Genomic DNA, 20619 nt, shown 5'->3' with positions numbered 1-20619 from the left:
TTTTGCAATAGACTAACGGTGCGACGAGGATCGATTTTTCAAGTGGGATGACGCTGAGCAGATTAGATTTAGACTTTTTAATTTAAAACTTGGAGAGGAGAGATTGCGTCAAGCTGGTTATGGCACTGCTCCTGCATCGGCACTGATGAAAATCGAGCCCTTGTCTTTGCCAATAGTTCGAATTCAATCTCTCCGGAGGACGGGAATTGCAAGCAGCAGCGTTCGCAATTGAAGTTTAATTGAATTCCGCCGGGTGCGCTTTTAAAATTTATGTCGCTTGTTTATTCGCATGCAAGCGGCGCCGAGCCATTTATTATTAAAAGCCAGGTGGATCAACCGAGAGTCATAATTTTCCATCGACAGCCTCACGCGCGTGCCAATTGAATTTGCCAGAGAGCTTTTAAACCGTGATTAAAAATTAATCCGGAGAGTAAAAATCGTCTCGTCGCGCTGAAACATGCATCAGACTCTTTTCAATTGATACGGCCTATTATCGGGGTTGCGTTCGGTTCATTGTGGTTTTGAATGCCAACATTTTGAGCCGTTGAGAGTGCGTGTGACGCTGAACAATGACTAAATTCACCCGTTGAAATGTTTAAATCTGTTTTCCATGTCGGAAATCTATTTAATTGGATTTGCTACAGTGACATGCTAAAGCATTTCATTATTTTGTTTTTTACTTATTTTGCTGAAATGTGAATGCTGTGAAACACGATGGGCGGCAAAAGTGGATGAGTGTTCCAATATTTTATTAATTGCAGAGGATTGAGTAAACGATTGACAGCACAGTTTGCAAAGAGTCGAAGAAATTCTAAGAACCCTGTTGCTCAATATACGAATTCAAATTTCATGCAACAATTTAAACAAGGAAAGCCTGCGTTTTATTTCCTGGAAACCAAAGCTACAACACGCTTTAGACCCTCTGTTTCAAAGGCGGCAAAATTCAAAATTTTTTCCCATCATCCTCAGCAATTTCTTTTGATTAATGTTCCTCCTCGCTTTGATGTAAAGGTTGCCATTTTTGTTGTTCCTCCTCCTTGAGAATATCTCTTTAAGGTCCATCACTTTTCCGCATCACATGACTCGGTAGCTAAAATTAAATCCACCGTGGTGACATATTGTGCTTTGTATGTGATGTGCAACGCGCAACCGCAACACGACAAAAGCCCAAAACGCACTTTGCACCCTAGTCGGGCGGAAAATTTGATCAATCCGCCTTTGAAGTCGATGCGGGAATGCACCTAATCCTGCAGGAGTGACGGGATTACAGATTGAATTTCATCCACCCCGTCTTCCGTGCAATCATCAAAGCCGGGGCGGAATTTAAAACGGCAGGGCGCAATTCATTTGCGGGCCTAATCCTTCTTGTTTAGCGCGCGGCGGGCAACTTTCGATCAAGTTATCGAGTGCGATCCATCAATAGATAAAGCGGATGGGGCGCAGCACGCTGTCTGACTGCCAACAGAGGCCGGGGCTCTATCTCTCTCGCTTGCCAAACTTTGCCGTGTTTAAAATCTCTAGAGCTTAGCAGCAACATCTTGGAAACGCGTGTATCTGCGGCACCGAATTGTGGCTGTGCGGTGGCTGCACCGTACCGACACCATCCTTTTGATTCCGCCAGCCTTTAATTCTCGCTGACCCACCGTGTCCCGAGCGGCCCCACCACGTCCATCCTTCGCATCAAAGTCCAACAGAAATCGAACCTCCAAGGGCACAAATCTAATTCACTTCTGATCTGGCGGAGCTCAAAGTTGAAAAATCTACGCATGCAAATTGGAAGTGGCAGCTATGAGAGAATACGTCCAAATGGAATGTTTCCTTATGTTCGACATCAATTTATTTTGACGCATCGACCTATTTTTTGAAGCCACCAATACACACAACACTTTTCCTGGTAGAGAACGTGTTTACGTCTTATTATTCAATAACAAAAACCAATTCTAGGGAGAATTTCCTCCTGCGGTAAAAATGTCCAATATATTTTACGAGGATTTCATTCATTCGTTATTTCAAATTCCATCAAATAAATCCGGATACGAACTCGACCTGCTAGGTTTTAGAGCTGCGGCCGGATTTTTAGCCCGAGTAATTTCAATTATGGTTGGCCGTACAAATTCACGCCAATTCCGCCGGTTACAATAAAAACGTCGTTTTCACTCTCCGCAGCTCCGGAAAATGGATTTTTCAATATGCATAAATTGCGAGCAGCGGCGGTGGCGGCGGCGCCGTGCGGCCCGGGGGCAAATCCAGTCACACACAACTCGCACACGCAGATTTAATTACAAGGCCAAAGTGTGCGACGAATCGCCTTCCCAGCGCGATTGATTGATTGATGAATGCAAATTACGTCGCCAGCGCAGGGCAATATTTTCGGCAGATTAGCCCCCCCCCTCCGCCTCCCTCTCTGGCCTCGCAGGACGTTTTATTTGCACCGAAAAGCCGGTCTGCAGACAACTCGGCGCTCGGGCAAAAAGATAAAACCAACACTTATTCATCCGCAATCTAGGTGCCTATTCAAACAGGCTTACTCGAGCGAAGAGGCTGCTGCTGCTGCTGCTGCCGGGCAGGTGCCTTTTCCATCAACTCCAATGTGCCCGGCACGGCCTCTGGCGAGAGACGGCCGCTGATTATTTGGCTGCGGAAACACGAACATTTTTTCCCATTTTCCCTCCGTCTGCTCAGCATCCGAGGAACGCGAATGGGAAACGACCGCGCACACGCGACAAGAGCAACAAGAAAACTGGCGCTCGTGTGTTTTGACTGAGCACAAATACAGGAAAGATGTTTTCGCTGCGTTGCCGCGCGAACATGGCGTAATATTATGGCGTAACGGGAAATCCGGAACAAACTTCTTTTAAATCTCTCCTGGCACTTATCTTTTACCTCGTTGTCAGAGTGAACTGGTAACAATAATTTAAGTTTTGACATAGCCAATCCATTCCTGAGTATTGAACCTAGAAAAATGTGGCAGTAACCAATCAGAGATGTAGTGATGGTAGCGACACAGCGACAGTGCACGCAATTAAATGACAAAGCTCCTTCTCTGATTGGTCGCTGCCGTTCTTGTTGCTTGGTTCAGACCATAAACCGCTAGAGTAACGGTTTTTTCGATGATGTTCGGCACGTCGCGTCGAATTAACGACCAAATGACTCGGCTGCCTAACCTAATTCAACCCCCGCAGGAATTGATTGATAGTGTCAAAAATGAAAATACTGATGCTCCCTCATGGAAGAAATATTCAAACTCTGCGTTACAACTCCAGATTTTCAGCTCTCAGACTCTTCTTTGACTTCCTTGTCCATTAAAAGCCCAATTTCGCATCCAATTAAAAACCTAAACGAAAAATTCCATCCACATAACGAGGAAAAGAGGTGCGAACATTTTCCTCCCACACCTGGGAAATATGCGCGACTGTGGTTGGCGATTTTTGCCCCGCAGCGAAATTGTGCATTCCTCGCAGGCCACAAAGTCGACCCCTCTCGCAATCACGCTGCCTTTTCAGCCAGATTGGCTCGCATTTGCCAGACGCGAGCGCATATTTATTCCGCCCTTATTGGCAAATTCCTGACGCGTGGCTGCGGCGGCGGCGGCGGCGGTCACCTGTGCATTGCTCGAATTTATTCAGCGACGCTATTTTATCCTTTTTTCCCCCACTGAGAGGAAGCAAACACCAGTGCTCTGAAAAATCGCTGCGAATTTTTTACTCCCAAGAGATAAGACGAATACACAATTTCAATTAACATTCAAAGTTGACTTTGGTCTAGAGCACACGAACAAAACTGGTTAATTGAAAACACGTGCACCGCAATTATTGACTTAGTTTATATTAGCAGCAGTGAAATTAACAAGTCACGCGATCCCTAGAGCGAGACTTTATTCGTGACGCTTGGTCCTTGCCGCTTCCCGGCCGTGTTCTATCTACACGGCTCCGCTTTTTGTTTGCTCTCGCGGAAAATTCTGTCTCTTATTCTGCAGCTCGGCGCCAGGCCAGGCCAGGCCATGCAGGCAGGCAGGCAGGCCGCGCGCTATTTGCCTATAAATAGTTGAAAGCAGCACGCGGCAGGCACAAAAGCCGAGCATGAGCGAGTTGGATTTATAATTTAGGCCGAGAGATTGCGAAACTTAACCTGGAAAAGGCGCCGCCGCGGTGGCCGTTTCTTATTTTCCGCGACTGCTTGCTTGCTTGCCTATGCCCTTTTAGCGGCGCGGAATTGCTTTCACGAAAGCAGCCAGCCTCCTCTGCGCTCTGGCCTGAACGGAAAGTGAAAAATGTAAGCTTTTAGCTGGAAGAAGGAGTGCCTCCTTTGTTGTGTACGCAATTTTTATTTCGCTGTTTCACCATTTTCCTTCTTCAAAACGAAAAGCTCCTAAAAAGCAACTCGTTTCCGTTGTGCCAATTTACACCCCAGAATAGAGACTAATCCTTGAAAACACTCTTACAAAATCAAGAGGTGCAAAATTTTCGGACAAAATTCGTAAGCAGATCGATTTGGCAAATTTTCCAGTGCTTTCTTTGCCTTTTGAGATAGCCCTTCTCGTGAATCGATTTGAGAGCACCTTTTTTATAGGAATTCTGCATTGCAGATCCGATCTTAATTTGAACGCAAAGTACCGATCCCTTTTGGGCAAGCAACACACCGGCGGCTTGCTGCTGCTCGGGGCCACTCCAAATTGAATAAAATGGTTCAGATTTCTCTCGTCGACTCCTTCGCCGTGCCGCCCGCCGAGCAATCTTTTGCGTATGAATAACGACGCACATCACTCGCGGCGGTGCCACTTTCTGATAGAGCCGCAATATTTCACCGGAGGCAAAAAAGTGGAAAATCAATTTTGGCTTGGCTCTCGAGCAGAGGAGCGCAGCCTGCCCTCGCACTGGCCTGGCAAAGGGATGCTGTCCGCCGTGAATTATACGTTTGGTGTTTTGTTGCCGCGCTCAGCCGGATACAATGGCCAGATTTAATTACTTTCGGTTATCTTTCCAGCGCAGACTCTCATTGCGGTTTCACCTGCCTGCCGTGGTCGACATGTCAAAGTCGACCCTTTCTCCCACCAAATGTAGCCTCTCTCTCTCTCTCTCTCTCTCTCTCTCTCTCTCTCTCTCTCTCTCTCTCTCTCGCTCTCTGAGCTAGGTGCACACATATCTCTCTTTTAACGTCTTACTTGTGCCGATGGAGACAGAGTGCCTTTGCTCTCTCGCTGCGCGCACCCAAAGCCTTTCACGGGCCAACCCGGAAAGATCTAGCACTTTTTGTCAAAGCGAAACAACAGGAATATTTCATTGTGTGTCCATTTCAGGCTGTATAGCGACGCACTTCCAGCCAGACAAGCGCAGACGCTTTTTGTCCGGTGCCTGAGTGTTTTGTTTGGCCAGCAATCTGTGACACTCTCACAATGGACGCGCTTCTTAACGGAGACAAAATTTGGTTTCAAAGTCGATTGGCTCTGTTTATCTGACAAAAAGCATTCTTTTGGTAAAATGAAACCGAAGTCGAAAGGTTGTGGTGCAAATTTTCGAGAAAATCAAGAAAATAATTCGAAAAATTACTGCTTTTTACTTCCAGCTGTAACGCACGGCCCGGTCTAGGGTTCGGGACTTGTGCTAGTGCGCTACGCCGGTTAGCACTCTTGGTGCTTGCCGGATTTGGCCTTTCTGGACCGCGTGCCGCACTCCCGTGGGGCGGCAGCGTGTTCCCTAACTTAAGCTTGAGTTCGTCGGGGCGCGACGACACAAGCCGGACACTAACCAAGTCCTCCGCACTATGGGGAGGATGGTTGTGTCCTCGGTCCTCCAACACTGCCTGAAGGGCAGTGCCAAAAGAGGAGCTTTACGCAAATTGCAAATCCTAAGTCTAACTTGCAAATTAACTACAAATGAGAGATCTAGGGATAATACAAACTACTCCTATTTGTTGGCACTCGGGTTTATTAAAATCAACCTCCGCCTCACTCCGCGGCTCGCGTACAACTGCCTCCTCCTCACTCTTCGAGTGCAGGGAGGGGCGCATGAAAACATATAGTTCAGGGGAAAATTACAATGATGCGTTGCACAGCAATGCATAGGAAAACTACTATGCCTTGTTCTTTTTTTTCCAAATCAGTAATTTGAGACAGTAAAAGCTTCTCTGAATATTAAAAAAGCATTTATAAAAGAAAATCTGATCCATCATTGAATTTGGCGGATAAAAATAGCGTTTTAAGGCTTGCCAACGGATGGAAAAGACTTTGCCTCCTTTCTCGAGCGAAATCTATTGGATTTGCATCAGAAAATCGAGCGCGAAGAGCCATTTCAGTTTACTTTTTGTCACTTTAGCAGCTACATACATTCACCGCAGCAGGCGACAAGGTGATTTATCTTCACTCGCGAAGGTGCGTGTATCGAGCGCGAGCGCGGTATCATCGAAATTCTCCTCCAAGATCTTGTTTGGCTAAAGCCGATCCAGACCTCAGGGAAAGCTTCGATATTCGGAAAGATACAAGTTTTTATTTTTTGCAGCGAAAGCCGGATCACGAGACGAGATGCGCGTGCACGCGCGCTGCCCGCGAAACTCTGGTGAAGTGGATAATATTTCACAATACATTATTGTTCTCATTTATCAAACGTCACATCAAGAAATTGATACCCTCTCGCATGAAAATAGTGCGGCCGAGCCGAAAACACAGGCAGTATAATGAATCAGCATCATTTTTCAAGCGCAAAAACGCTTTCCGCCACTCGATTCGCGGGGCACTCGCTTTTTAAACTCGTTTTGTATTTTGTTTTTCTGCGTGGCTGCCTGCCTTGAGGCCTCTCGGCAGCCACGCTTTTTGACGAATTAAATGAGAGAGAGAGAGAGAGAGAGAGAGAGAGAGAGAGAGAGAGAGAGAGAGAGAGAGAGAGAGAGAGAGAGAGAGAGAGAGAGAGAGAGAGAGAGAGAGAGAGAGAGAGAGAGAGAGAGAGAGAGAGAGAGAGAGAGAGAGAGAGAGAGAGAGAGAGAGCGAGAGAGGCGCGCTCGTTTTATGGCTGGGTAAACACCCTGAGGTGACGTTTCCGCATTATTTTCTCATTAATCTGCACATTGTCTGCGCGTGCCAGTCGAGAATCGCAATGATGATAACAATAATAACGTGCCCATTAGACGTGGTCGCTCCATTAGTGGAATTTTACGGTCTGCGGAATCGAAATTAATTAATGAGCGCTAGCTTTGATTTATTAACTTCTCCTTTAGTGCGTCCGCACAAAAACTAACGCAGGCTAATTGAGTTAACGTGCTTTCACCAACTGGGTCAGTGACAAAAGCTCCGCCACGACCTTGATTAAAACAACTAACAAAATAAATTCGCACCAAGTTCAAAAGTGGAATTTTTGCGGAATTTCCCCGCTTTCGGGAAAAGAACTACTGTCGTTGGTGCTGCGTGCGGCGTTAAAAATTTACCTGAAGCAAGAGTGCGGTTGATATAAAATTCTATTTCATGCCGTTGATGAAAAACTGTTGCACGAGCGAGGCGGGCGTCTTCCACCCTCGGCGTCCATTCTTTCAAAAGCTCTCGCAAGAAATTGACTTTTTCAACTCTCCAGACAACATTTTTTTTTAATTAAAATTGCTATTTGCATAAATAAGAAAGCAAAGTCAGTTAATTAGACGGGGGAAAATGTGAGCAAAGCTGACGGGAGCAGCTCAGAGGACTTGATTCTTTTCCTTTAATGAACGGTTTGTTTCGTTTCTCCTTTTCTCTCTCTCTTCATATTCGAGCAGAAAAGCGTATTAATCAGCATTTTTACTGTCCGCCACCGCTCGGAGAAAAAGTCGCCGTCGCAGCATCAACTGGTGCCTCTTCCATGTCAGTCGTAAATAATTTTCTCTGGCTCTGGTTTAATTACGTGCGATTTGAAAAGCAACTAACTGCGTTGACAAGGCCGTAAAAAAACAAATCTGGAGCTCTAGCTGCGGCTCCGAAGCTAAGATTTATCGCCGTCTGATTTTTTACGACCTCCATCATTGCAGCCGGGCAAGAAACGGAAAGGCGGAAGATTGCAATTGTTTGGGGATCGGAAAGGACCGTAAAGGAGCAGTCATAAAGCGAGAGCAAAGGTCACCATTTACTACGCTGTATGTGTGTTTGTTGCTGGCGGAGCAGGACGTGCAAATTTTCCTTTCAGGTGCGTGCGGTCGGGAAAAAGGGTAAGGCGCTTACGCTTACTTATTTATGTCTCCGTAAACGCGAGCCAATTTCACGGCTCCGCTGGTCACCTGTTCTCTTGTTCATCCGATTACTCGCAGGCAATCCTCGGCTTTTTCGCACTTCTTGTTGGAACCCGACCGGGACAGTTCACAGTGCTGAGCCTTATTAGAAACGTTCCCTCAACAGGTTTTATCTCCTTCCTGCTCTCGTCTGGAGTCTGGACCGAAGTCGTTGCATTTTCAGTTATAAGCGGGAGTGGGGAAAATTCACGAGCAGTGCCAAATGCCAAAATGCCACTGCCCTGCGCAACGAGACAAAAAACACCTCTCTCTCCCTCTTTAATCTCTTCTGTCTCTCGAAAGCAATAACCGCCGCCAGCTTTTAATAACTTTTAATCAAGTTGAAGACGCTCCACCGCAAGTCATGACATTGTGCCGCTGATTAAGCCAACTTTTACTGCGCTTCGCTTTTTTTTATCGCCAAAGCACCATCGTCGTGGACTTGATGGAATTTGCACCTTTTCATCAGTGGCCCGAGATGGAAACCGTTAATGGGCGAGTGAAAAAATCGTAAAAATTTTAAAAGCCGCACGTACAAGAGCAAATGAAATATCGCGCTGACATTCTGTCATGCTCGCGCTCCCGATGGAAATGCCGCAATTTCTGCTGAAGCGTCAAGGGGCACCAAGTCCCTGGTCATCAATAATTGTCTCAATCATCGGAGCTCACCGCGGGAGCAGTACAAGCCATTTCCCTGATTAAAAAAGCTCTCGCTGCCTGCTTTTAATTCTACGAGCGCACTCCCTCGCAAGTTGTATAGTTATTAGATTTGTGTCACTCGCCGCACCGACGTGCAACTTTTCATTAATCCTGCTTCCCATTATGTGAATGGAAAACGCAATTCAACACCCGACACACACGTACCTTCAACAGATGAGAGTCGACACTCGATTTCAGCCTTAATGCTTTTCAATCGTGGAATGGATAGAAAAAAATAAAATCCCATTTCATTCTCTGTAGGTGTCTGACTTCGGAATAATCACTCTACTAATTTCAAACATGAAAAAGGTCTTTAAATATACTCACAATTTCAAGCCGAACGATCCATTTGACTTAAAAAAAGGCAGGATGGCCGCCCCCAAAGACTCCGCGCGAGAGTTTGAATGTCGTGACTTGACAAATAACTATATGCCAGAGGTGAAACTTTCTGTCAAAAATTGACGAAAAATAGATAATACTAACTACTACCCTTCACTGTCGAATTGATTGTTGTCTTTTTCTTGCAACAAAAAGGAGAGAAATTCGAATTCAAGACTCTGGGAGCGGCCATGTTACAGCAGGTTTTATTGATGTTGCGCAAATGCGCAAAAAGGACAAACTTTTAACATTGAAGTGACGGCGCAGTGCCAAAAATAATTAAATTTCTAATAAAACATTGTCTGAATCGTGTCAAGAGGTGGTGCTTTGGGTTTGGCACCCAAGGGACCGATTACAAGTTAAATAAGGAAGAAATGAAAGTCCGAGGAAATGTTTGATTTAGAGCCACGGTGCAAATTGACGTGTGGTAAACACCGACTTTCCTCGTAAAACGTGGCTCTCGATCGTTTCTGCGGAATAATGTGGAGCACCCGCCCGCCAAAATAGCTGACTATTTTTCCGTGCCAGGAGGGAAAATACGCGGCAACTAATGGATGAAATCCCCTACGATGGTGCGGTTCCAATCATTTGAAAAGTCGGTCCCGGCGGCCAGGTGCGTTGTGAAAGGGATCAAATAATCAAAAGTAGCGAGAGCGAGCCTATTCATCGCATTCTTGCTCGGCGGCAGTTTTCATTAGCAAGTGTTTTGACAGGCGGCTGGCTGATGAGCGAGCGAGCGAGCGGCCCATGCAAATAAACGACGGATTCCGTCCGAAAGCAGCGCGGTGGTGGCGGCGGCGGCGGCCATGGCCATCCATCATCCTCCTCCTCGGCGGCAACAATGGCCGCACCACGCTAACAATGGGCTCGGATTATTATTATTCATGCCGGGCGCAAATAGCAATGTGCGTCGTGTGCGGCGCGGCACCACCTAATACAATGTCTCCGTCACACGCGCGCACGCAGGATTTATTATTTGCCCTTTGATGACGATGATCATGCAAATTCGCCCGGCAGGAACCCTTTTTGCACCCAAAAAATGTATTCGCCAGCCGCACACGGGTTTAATTATTATTCCGCTGAGTGGCGCAGAAGAAAGATGATGATCGTTTTCCCCGCTTTCGCCACTCGACTCGCTTTCTGTTTTTTCCCGCTTTCCCTCGGTGGATTGATGGCAGGCCTGTCTGTTGGTTATTGAGTTCTGAATAATTCATTAGCTGGCAGCCTGCTTGCTTATACACGCCCAACTCTTTGCCGTGTGGGAAAAGAACGCGCCTCATGTCTAACTGAAGCTGCTATCCAATTTCCGGCAAAGTATAATTTTGTTTTAAATCCCACAGAGATGTATTTTCTCACTTTCTCGCATGGAACTCAATTTGTCTGTTAACGGCCTTACGAAATTGCGTGCCTCTTCAAAATGATAGGAATTGGTTGAACTATTTGCACCTCAGCAATCAAAAAACTTTTTATTCAACTCCTCGTAGTGCACTTTAAAAAATAAGCATCCCTTAAATGCTTCGGCTGGTCAGGGAAGGTCGAGACGAGTCTGATAGTTGGTAGTTTTTGAATTCTGATAGTTAGAACTCGAGATTTGGAGATTGAAAAGCCGAAAATTCGTGATTTATGAGTTTCGAAGAGGAATTACTAAAAAATAAACACGAATACACCAGTTTGAAACTTTCACAAAAGATCGCACAAGTCAAGGGACACCTTTTAAATTTTAATTAAAAACTGAAATAAACTTAAATGACCTTTGATCTTAATTTAAAACATTTGATTTGGTTTTCATTCGATAGGGCTCGGCGAAAGGAATCCAATGCACATCTCGATTAAAATGCAACACGAGGATGTCTTAAAAATTTCCAAAATCGTTCCGTAAAATCCGTAAAAATAAATATGAATTCGACCGGCAAATACTGATTATAGAAATAAATTTCGTTGAGTTTGCTTGACCTCCGGCATTTCGTCATCTCTATTTTTTGCTACATTTTTAGAAAGTTTAAACAAAATTGTTTCAGTAGTAGCCTTTGGAGCCAATTTATTGCGGAAAAGGCTGGTCTACTCGGCAAAAATTCGAAGAATAATTCAAAGCAGGCCTGTGATCCGGTGCGGATTCGATTTGTATCAGATGCCAGCGGCGCGCGTCGCAATTTCCATCAATTTGATCCAGATTGGTGTTTCGCATCGAGCAAGCAATTTCCATTTTAATGGCGGCGACCTTTTTTTCCGGCGCAGCGTGCCAGCGGTAAATCATGCGAGCCTTTTTAATTTCCAATCGGCAAATAAATCCATATTATCGCAGCGCTGGCGAAAAAACAAACGCTCTCTCGCTGTTTGTGATATAATCCGAGATTGTCGATGCGAAAAACCACAGGAGCGAAAAATAAAAATTAAATAGGATGAAAGGGTGTGCTGGCTGGATTCGCGTGCTATTTGTCGCCGATAATAAGCCATTCACGGCTGATTATGAAATATCATTCAAGTGAGACGGAATCGTCGCTCTTCTTCTCTGTCTCCTCGGCGAGCGAGAGAGCGAGCGAGCGTTCCCTTTTAAAAATAACAAGATTGTCGAGTTTTGCGCGCTGCTGCCGCCGCCGCCGTCGCTATCTTCCTTTTGTGAGTTGGAGTGGAAAATTGCTCTCAATACACAATGTTATTATACTCAAGACTAAAAGTTGAAAAGCACTTATTCCCCATGGTGACAGAGGGGCGCCTTCGGTGAGCAAAATTGCGTTTCGGGCAAAACTCTCTCCGAATGTAAATACATCGTAAATAGTTGCGCGCGCGCGCGTGCCAAAGTTAATTCCCGAGGCACGCGACCGGCAAGCAGTTGCTGATTTTTAACTCGCGGAGCTGGAATTCGCAAAACGAGAGATCCAGCTGCTGTCACATCTGAGATCGTTCGGAATTTCAATAAAAGCATTCCGCCGTAAAATTGATATAAAAGCGTCAGCTTGTCAGTTGCGCGCTCACTTTTCTAATGAATTTCGTCTTGCACGCGGCGTTATGGATCTCAAAGAAATTCTTTCGCGGCGGCGGCAACAGCTTTCTCAAATGTTTTTAAATAAATCGAACGTCAATCATTTAGTTTTCAGCAATATCGGATAATCAAATTATTTAAAATGAAAAGATTCTTGACGCGGGGCTGAAAACTGTGAGATATACTCTGGAAGATTGTAGATGATGTTTTTGTTCCAATTTTAAGAAATTCCTAGCATTTCTGGAGACGGTTGTTTTCGGTTTGCATGATTATGACACTGATTTAGAAGCTCCGAATCAACCTCGTCGATAGGGATTTTGCCATCAAATTATCGACTACTTTTAAACTGTATAGATTTTGAGGTAAATAATAGCAAATAACCCGTATTCTAAACAATTGCTTTATTATGCCAAGTGCCCTGAGTGAAATAGCCTTTTTTCTTTTCCAATAACAACAATAAAAAACCGATTTCCACAAATTCACCGCTGGGAAAAACGATTTTTGTAACTTCTGTAAGTTTGATACCGTGGTTCTCCAGAAACAGAAATAGGAGGCGGGACACGTGTCGAAAAGCGCGGGAAACCAGTCAAGATAAGATTCATAAGATTTTTAGGTAAAATCCGGATTAATGGTTTTGCTGAATTAGTCGAATTGGTTTTGTACATTCTTGCCCATAAATTTTTAGATTCTTATCAGAAATGTCTCTTAAAAAAAACTTTATTTTCACTCTTGCGTGGCACCCAAAATCTGTGTTAGAAGAAATTTATGGTGGCATTTTATCCTAGCTCAGCATGAAGAGTTGTAAAAACGTGCAAAAACACGACGAGCTGCTTTATCGCCGATCGGCTGGGCGTTTGCACGAAGAAAAATTGGCAAAGGTGCGTGCTGTTGTTGAATCGATAGCATGTTCTCACCCACTTTCGGCGTTCAGCGGCGGCGGCGGTTGACGTATCAAAATTTCACAGATAACGAACTTTCCATCTCGTCGTCTGGTGATCAAATTTGGGCCGCGCCGCCGAGGTGCCAATGGCACTGGCTGTCAAGCAGCAATTTCGTTGCCGTCGCCGCGTGTGTAGCTGGGTGTGATGGCTTAATGCCAGGCCTCGAGGACCCCGCCTCAACCCTTTTTTACTCGCGTGTGTGTGTGCAAGGGTTTGGCGAACGTATGGATATTACGGGCCGTAAAGCGGTGGCTCGTAAAATCAATGCCCGAATCCGGGCTAAACACTTGGCGGCGGTGAATTGCTTCGGGGGCGCGCACCTCAAGACCCGATGCTTGCCAATTGCACTTCTCGCACTCTGCTGCCAAGTGAAATTTGTCTTCCCTGGCCGCCGCTGCACATTGCGATGCCACCCTTCCCGGTTCGGCTCTAGTTTTACATTTGCATTTGTGCAGCTTTCTTCAATGATTTAATCACCAGACAATTAGGGCTGTGAAATTTAGACGATATTATACCGACAATTTTTCTCTTAGCTTGGGAGTTATAAAAATCAATCTAAAGCTGATATTGAGGGATGATTTATCAGGTTGAATTTTTTATATTCAAAATTGTTTGCACTCGTTAAGTGATTCCTAATTAAGAAATTTTAACATTTTAGATGGGGTGGAGAAGGGATTGAAACTTTTTGACTACTTCAGCTATCTAGGGGAGGCCATGACAAATCAAATGGTCGGTAATTTTTATAAATCTGACGTGTTTTTTTAATTTTTTAATTTGGTAAAAAAACGAATCGAAATATCAAGATTTTTGGCAAATCTTCTTGGGAAGATTTAAAACTTCTACATACTTTGAAAGCCATTTTCACCAAACATTATATAACAAAATGCTCCTTACACAATTAAACTATATTTCATCATCGATATCTTCCACCTTGGTACTTCGGTAAAACGGATGATCCGATTCAGGCAAAGTGCCTTTTGTGGTAGAAAAATGGATGTGCATTAGGCGTTTGCATTTTGATGCAGCCAGAGGCCGAGGGAAGAGAGAGCGAGAGAGAGAGAGAGAGAGAGAGAGAGAGCGAGAGAGGTGCGGTTGTGCATTATGGGTTTGGCGATACCGAGCGAGCGAACGAACGGACGGGGAAAAAGCTCGGGGCACAAAAGCGTGTGCGGCGCCATTATGCGCGAGTGCGTAATTCATCACTTCTGGGCAATTTGTTTTCGTTAAAGGCTAAGCACACACATGTTGGAGGTGCCGGAATTTTTATCCGGCGCGCGTGAGCGAGGTAATCAATTGCCGAGGTGTCAAGGGAGAGTCAAAAAAGAGGCCTGCAGCGCTGCTAGTTGATCGTCTTTTAATGCATTCATGGCCCAGGTGCGGAGACAGATTGGCCGCGTCGCCGCGTTGCACTTGAATTATGACATGACGCCCAATCGCATCTGCCCCCATCGCGCGTCCACGCCGCAGAGGAGCAAATCTTTGCTCGTGAATCAAAACGTCTGTCATAATCGAGAGCAAACAATCACGTCCCAAAAGGTGCAAACTCGATAAAAACGAGCTATTGATTTGCGTTGCAAACTTCTCGATGAAATTAAGACCTTTTCTCACCTTGAAGTGAAAATTGATTGAAATTCTTTAGTAAAGAAAGTTAAAAAACTTGTAAAACGTCGCTGTTGCCGCGGTGATAAAATGTTTTATGGTTGCAAACTTATAAAATGAAGATGGTGTATTCTAGTATTAAGTTGAACAAAATTTCCATAAACGTACTGAATCATAAAGTAAAAATTGATGAACTAAAAATTTTAAATTTTACCACGCTTTTGATACCAGTCAGGAAAGATGATGCGCTTGAAGCCCTTTGACTCAAGGCGTCAAGGTTACCAACAAAGAAATGAGCATACTATAATGCCCTAAGTCACCTTATGCGAACAAAAAAAGTTTTAAACTACACCCAGAGGCCAGTGAAACCTGCAAGTGCTGCTTAGCTTAAAAACTCTTTTGTTCGCGAGGCGGAAATAATTTTGCAACGCGCTAAAAAGTGGAAAAAACAAACTCGGCGTGAACTCATTTCGGAGACAAGCAAAAGCCGCGACAAGTTTGCTGCTTGGAAGACGTTTTCGCTAAAATTGCCATTAAAAGCGCCTATCCGAAAAGTCGCAGGATATGAAAACTCCGCGCGCAGCCATTTTGCGTGCTGTCAAAAGCTTCGCGTGTGTGAAGGTGACGTGACTAAAGTGCAATCCGCCGCGCGCGCAAAAAGCATTTAAATTTATTCTCGCGCTGCAAACAGAGCTACAAATCCTCACGTCTCTTTTTACACAAATCTGCGGCGCATTTGCCACCTCCTTATAGTTGGGGAGCCGCGAAAAAGCTGGCGAGGCACTGGTAATGTGCGGCAATTTTTCTTCCGCCGACTGAGCCTTTTTTCATTTCGCAACGAGTAAGCCTTTCGTCCCTTTTTATACACTTTTGACATCAATTTCCCGCAAAGCAGACCGCAACACGCCGAGCAAAGGAGCAGATTTCGCTTCCAGATACGCGACCTTTCCCCTTTGGCCCTTGCGGGCACCGATCGGCGGCCCTAAATCTTCGTTAGCCGAGATTATTTCGCAACCAACTCATCATTAAAATAATTTTATCAGCGGCCGGGAGCGACGATTGCGATTCCTTCTGCTGCGCGGCCCGTCAATCTTGAAATTGATTTGATTAATTTTAACGATAGCACCGCGCGCGCGAGCGAGCGGCGAACGAAAGGAGATTGGAAAATGGATTGCCACCGCGTGGATTTATAGCCGAGTCAGGAAAAATTGCATCTCTGCGGGTGAAATGAATTGAAGGCGAGAGCGAGAGAGTGAGAAAGAGAAAGAGCGAACAATTCTCAAATCGAACCTTGCAGCTGCTGGGCGGAGGCGGCGAGCAAGCCAATCAATTTGTCGCCCCTCCGCACGGAATTCAGGAATAATTTCATTAGCGCCGAACCGCGGAATGCCGCCAGCTGAGGGTTATTTAGGCGCAATTTAATCAGAAGCACTTCGCAAGAAATAAACATTGATTAATTGACAAGATGCGGCTTCGAGGAAGTGTATAAATTGGCAATCTTGATCTTTTGTGGCAGCTTATGCGTGCTTTCGGCAGTGAATCAACATGATGAAAGACCCTTTTACATAATCCAAGGAGGTTCGATGATTTTTGGTCTGAACCTAGAAACATTTATGCCTCGAAAAACACCGGCAGCAGTTATCCTTGTTGCTTAATTACGTTGGCTCTCCCTGTGGAGCTATTGTCTTGATCTTACGACCAATCAGAGAACCACTCTACCTTCTTCTTCTTGAGACACTTTTCGGTAAGTTTGGACCGAAAACCTCTGAAGTTTCCACCAATATTTATCACGTGATCCGGCTGGCTAACCTTTTCATCTTTTAGAAGTTCTCTTATTTTATTTTGCGGTGACAGTGGTTTTAAGTCTCAATCATCGTGATGCGGTTTCAATTTGAATTTTCAGTGGCCGGCAGTTAACCCCCAAGTCAAGCGCAGAATTGGCGGTGTTTAGCGGCGCTGCATAATGCGGCTCAGAGGCATTAAAAGCAATTTCGACGTGTGGCAGGCACATTATTCAGTCGGCGGCAGAGTTACTGGTCTGATTAAGTCCCGCAGTATAATGGGGCGCATGTAAGCAAATTGCGCGCGCGCTCCAGAGCGTGTGTGTGCATAGCAGAGACCGCCGATGCCGATGCCGTTGCCGCGTCATCTGGCGAATTTGCATCTAGTTCATTTGAGCCGATAATGAGATGCAAATAGAATTAAAAAGCGATAAACAGCGAGCAGTGCATGCATGCAAGTCGTCGGTGTCGCCTTCTCGCCGCCGGAATGCTCCGCGCTCTGCTCACATATAATATTTAATAATACATCACGTCGTACGCCTAACAGACACGCCAATAATGAAATGACTCGCGGGGCTCTGGAGGAGTGAGTGAGTGAGTGAGCGAAATGCAAATTCGGCAGTGGCGGATCCTGCTGGCAAATGAGATTTACCGAATTTGCACATTTATGGCCTCGTAAAATTAGCCTGTGCGAACTTTGCAAAGCTTTAAAATTTAGTTTCAGCCCAGGTAAAGACGCTTATCGCTTTTCGCAGAGATAATAACTTTGCAATCTTCTCTTTGACGTTTTCAGGTATTGGATATCTCCTATACTTGGAAAAGACAAAATACAAGTATCGTCTTCTGATCTTTTAATTAGTTCATCCCCACGTCTGGTGGAAGGCACACAAATAGCAGCAAGATCGAATTTCGCCACCTCTCCGATTCAATCCGAATAATTTCAGTGAGCGCCCCTGCGCGAGGGCGGCATTCCGTCACACAGGGGCGTCGTTAACCCAGATAGGACACGAATACAATTAAAAGCAGTGTCGTCACATATCGATGTCGACGACGGCGCTATTATTTATTATTGGAGACGAGGCCCTGCGGCGTCTATCGACCTGCAACTTATTATTGAGTTTAAGCGCTCAAAGTTTCTACGAAGGCAATTAGCCGTCCAATTTCTTGCCGAGAGGAATTTCGTCACACAAACACACTCACTCGCAAGTTGCCGCTGCGATACGCACCGGACGTCCCCGAAGACCAATAAAGAGAGGGAAAAGCTCGGGCACGCAGACTGACTGCACAAAACGATCGTGAGAGAGTGAGTCTTATTCGCAGCGGGAGGCTTTTCGCACGAACGCAAGATTTCATTTGCCGGCCGCGCCGATCGAGCCGGAGAATTCGCTGAAGAGGCGAATCCCGACCAGGCCTGCCTTAATTAGCAATTTTCTCGCGTAATCTAGTGACGATTGGAATTCAAATTGAGTCATCCTTACCTTGCACTTGTGACGATTCAAGAACAGTCAGATCTGCAACAGTAATTAACTTGTTAATTTCGAAAGAATGTCGTAGATTTTTAATTTAAATGGAACGGGGATCTCATTTCTGGCACTGCAAATCGATTCCTGTGGCTTGAATTAGGTTAGGTGGCCGAATACCTCGATCTAAACCTAGCAATCAAAGAATGGAGAGCTGTTCTCGGATCAGCTCTTTGGCATAAGATCGAGACGGCAGCGCCGCAGTGACAGCAAGTGCAATTAAGCGTTAAGGCTGTGTGGTTTAGTTGCCTTTGAAGGTCTGGAAGGACGAAAATTTAATTTCCACGCCTCACTTATTTACATTTCAGGTAAATATGCATGCGTAAAAAGTATCTTTTCCTTCAGAGTGTAGAGCTCAGCTCTCTTGACACACAATTATTCCGTATTTCCGTTTCAAATCAACCGCTCCGGCGTCAGAAGCGCGGAACGTTTCCACTTGTTAATTCAAAAAAGCGTATAGTGCGTTTTCCCACCTGCGACGTGCGGCGTATTAGATTAAAGCAGCGAGGATTTCCTGTTCCAGATGAAATTCGAGTGCGCGAAAATTGTATGCACGAGAGCTGGCAACTCGCACGTCAGCGCGGCGAGATACGAATTTTCACATCTGAAGACGTCAGTCAAAATGCAAATTCGCGTGTATTTTTACGGCTCGTTCCTTCTCGTGCCGATATGAATTTCAAATTGTGAGTCTCGCGCGCGCAAAAGTGAAACTATGAGGCGGCAGTTCATCTTAAAAAAGATACACACACTTCAGAATTAATTTGGTGCCGTATATATGCATGTAAATTGCTTTGTGTGTGTTTTTTTCCTCTCCGCTGGGACTAATTGCTAATATAAGAGGCGACGGCCGCGCTGCCACAAAGTTTGCATGAAAAAAGCTAATTTAAGTTGTTGCATTATTCATTTTTATCAAGTTGGTTCTCCATAGTGCAGCTGGCCTCGGAGAAAAGAATAAAAAGGCTTTTTCTATCTACCCAGCTTTCATTTAATTTCTTTTCAAATTATTTTCCTATCGGATCTCATCAGACAGTCAACTGTCTTAGCTTGTAGTACCCGCGCGTCGTCGTGTTCGCCGGCAGCAGGCACGGATTTTTTCCCCGAGAAACGCGTAAAAAGTGTCTGCGCGAGAGTGTAACGCTGATTGACGTTTGAGTCGGGAAAGCTTTTTAAGTGTTGACGTGCGCTTGAATTTTCAAGCTAACGTTATTAACTTTTCTCTTACGTGTCGGATATAAAAAAGTGCGAGTACCCCGGACAGACGCACGAAACAAAAACAGGGAAGAGAAAGAAAGGGATCGCTTTCGCGGAGCACACGTGTAAAAGCTTTTTTTGCCTTGTCTACACGAAAATAATAACAGAAAACAATTATGTGTCGAGATAGGGAGAAAAACGAGTTCTTTCGCTCCCAGGACAAACTTTGTAATAGACCTTTCAGCCGCAGACCTCTGTTAATTTTTTTTATATAAAAAAGAACGATATTTGGTTTTACTCGAGAAGAACATCTTTGGAATAAATTGTAATCGTAACTTTCGCAGAAAGTTTAAAGTTGCTCTGCGGCTAAAAAAGATTGAATTAACACAAAATCCCCTGGGTGGTAAAATAAGAATTTAATTAGATAGCTAAACACTCCTCTCGATTTTTTCGGTCATCCTTTCGTTACGAATTGCTTCTGGGCGTCCTCAAAGTTTTATACTGAACTCGATTGCGGTAAATTCCCTTGCGGGATAGCAAAAACAATTCAACTAAAATTTAAATTATATGAATTGACCCACGTCAGTAAGCTCAGTTCCCGATGGGAGAAGCCAGGAATAGAAATAATGCTGATCGTTGAAGCTCGGATTATATCCAGGCTCGCGGGACAAAAGATGTCTACAGGCTTCATTCAAAGCCCTCTTTGTGCATGGCAAAAGTGACCGCTTATGCAACTCATACTCTCGTGTAATCCTCTCCAATGATATATTGCTACTACGCATTTATATTTTTAGAAAATTCTATCGGCATAGGAAAGGTACAAATTCTGAATGTACATCGCGTGTTTACTAAGAGCTGTATAAATTCGTTCAATTTCGACAGTAAAAAGAATTAAATTACAAATTTGAGGCCAACACGTCAGCCAAAGTACTAATTCTGCGAATTGCACAATAGCGTGGGTGTGGTGAAACGAAATCCACGCCAAGTCGAGTTAAAACAAACCTCGGTGACACGCAGATCCGTTTAAAAACGTTTAGCTACCCACCGCCGGCGTCGCACGCGCTTCTGCGCAATTTGTCGCACCGCTCGTTTAATCACATTGTTTGGCAGCGCCCAAAATAATGAATTGTTGCGCGTAAAAAAGAGACAGGGCAAGAGCAAACACCAACAATATAATAGCGCTAATGGGATTGTGAACTTTGGAAACAACAGCCGTACATTAGGAGCAGCAGCAAAAAGTTTGCCCACCATTCACAATTTGGGCCGCAGAGTGGCTGAATTAAATTAGTAAATATTGCCCTCTGACAGCT

The 20619-nt window shown here is 44.9% G+C and overlaps 1 protein-coding gene across 6 annotated transcripts in view; it reads right to left on the bottom strand.

Annotated features, from left to right (window-relative positions):
- The window catches only part of LOC135941461 (uncharacterized), a 155009-nt gene that overhangs the window by 18930 nt on the left and 115460 nt on the right, over nt 1–20619 (bottom strand). For 4 of the 6 annotated variants that reach the window (XM_065487013.1, XM_065487018.1, XM_065487015.1 and 1 more), the window contains one exon: nt 18077–18109. The exons of the other annotated variants lie outside the window; for them this stretch is intronic. The gene's annotated coding sequence lies outside the window, so the exon portion shown is untranslated. The remainder of the gene's footprint in view (nt 1–18076; nt 18110–20619) is intronic. 6 annotated transcript variants of the gene reach the window in all.

The sequence above is a fragment of the Cloeon dipterum genome, chromosome 3 (assembly GCF_949628265.1).
Source record: "Cloeon dipterum chromosome 3, ieCloDipt1.1, whole genome shotgun sequence".
Taxonomy (NCBI): domain Eukaryota; kingdom Metazoa; phylum Arthropoda; class Insecta; order Ephemeroptera; family Baetidae; genus Cloeon; species Cloeon dipterum.
Note: the sequence above shows the minus strand (reverse complement) of the source record. Positions and strands in the feature narration are given on the sequence as shown.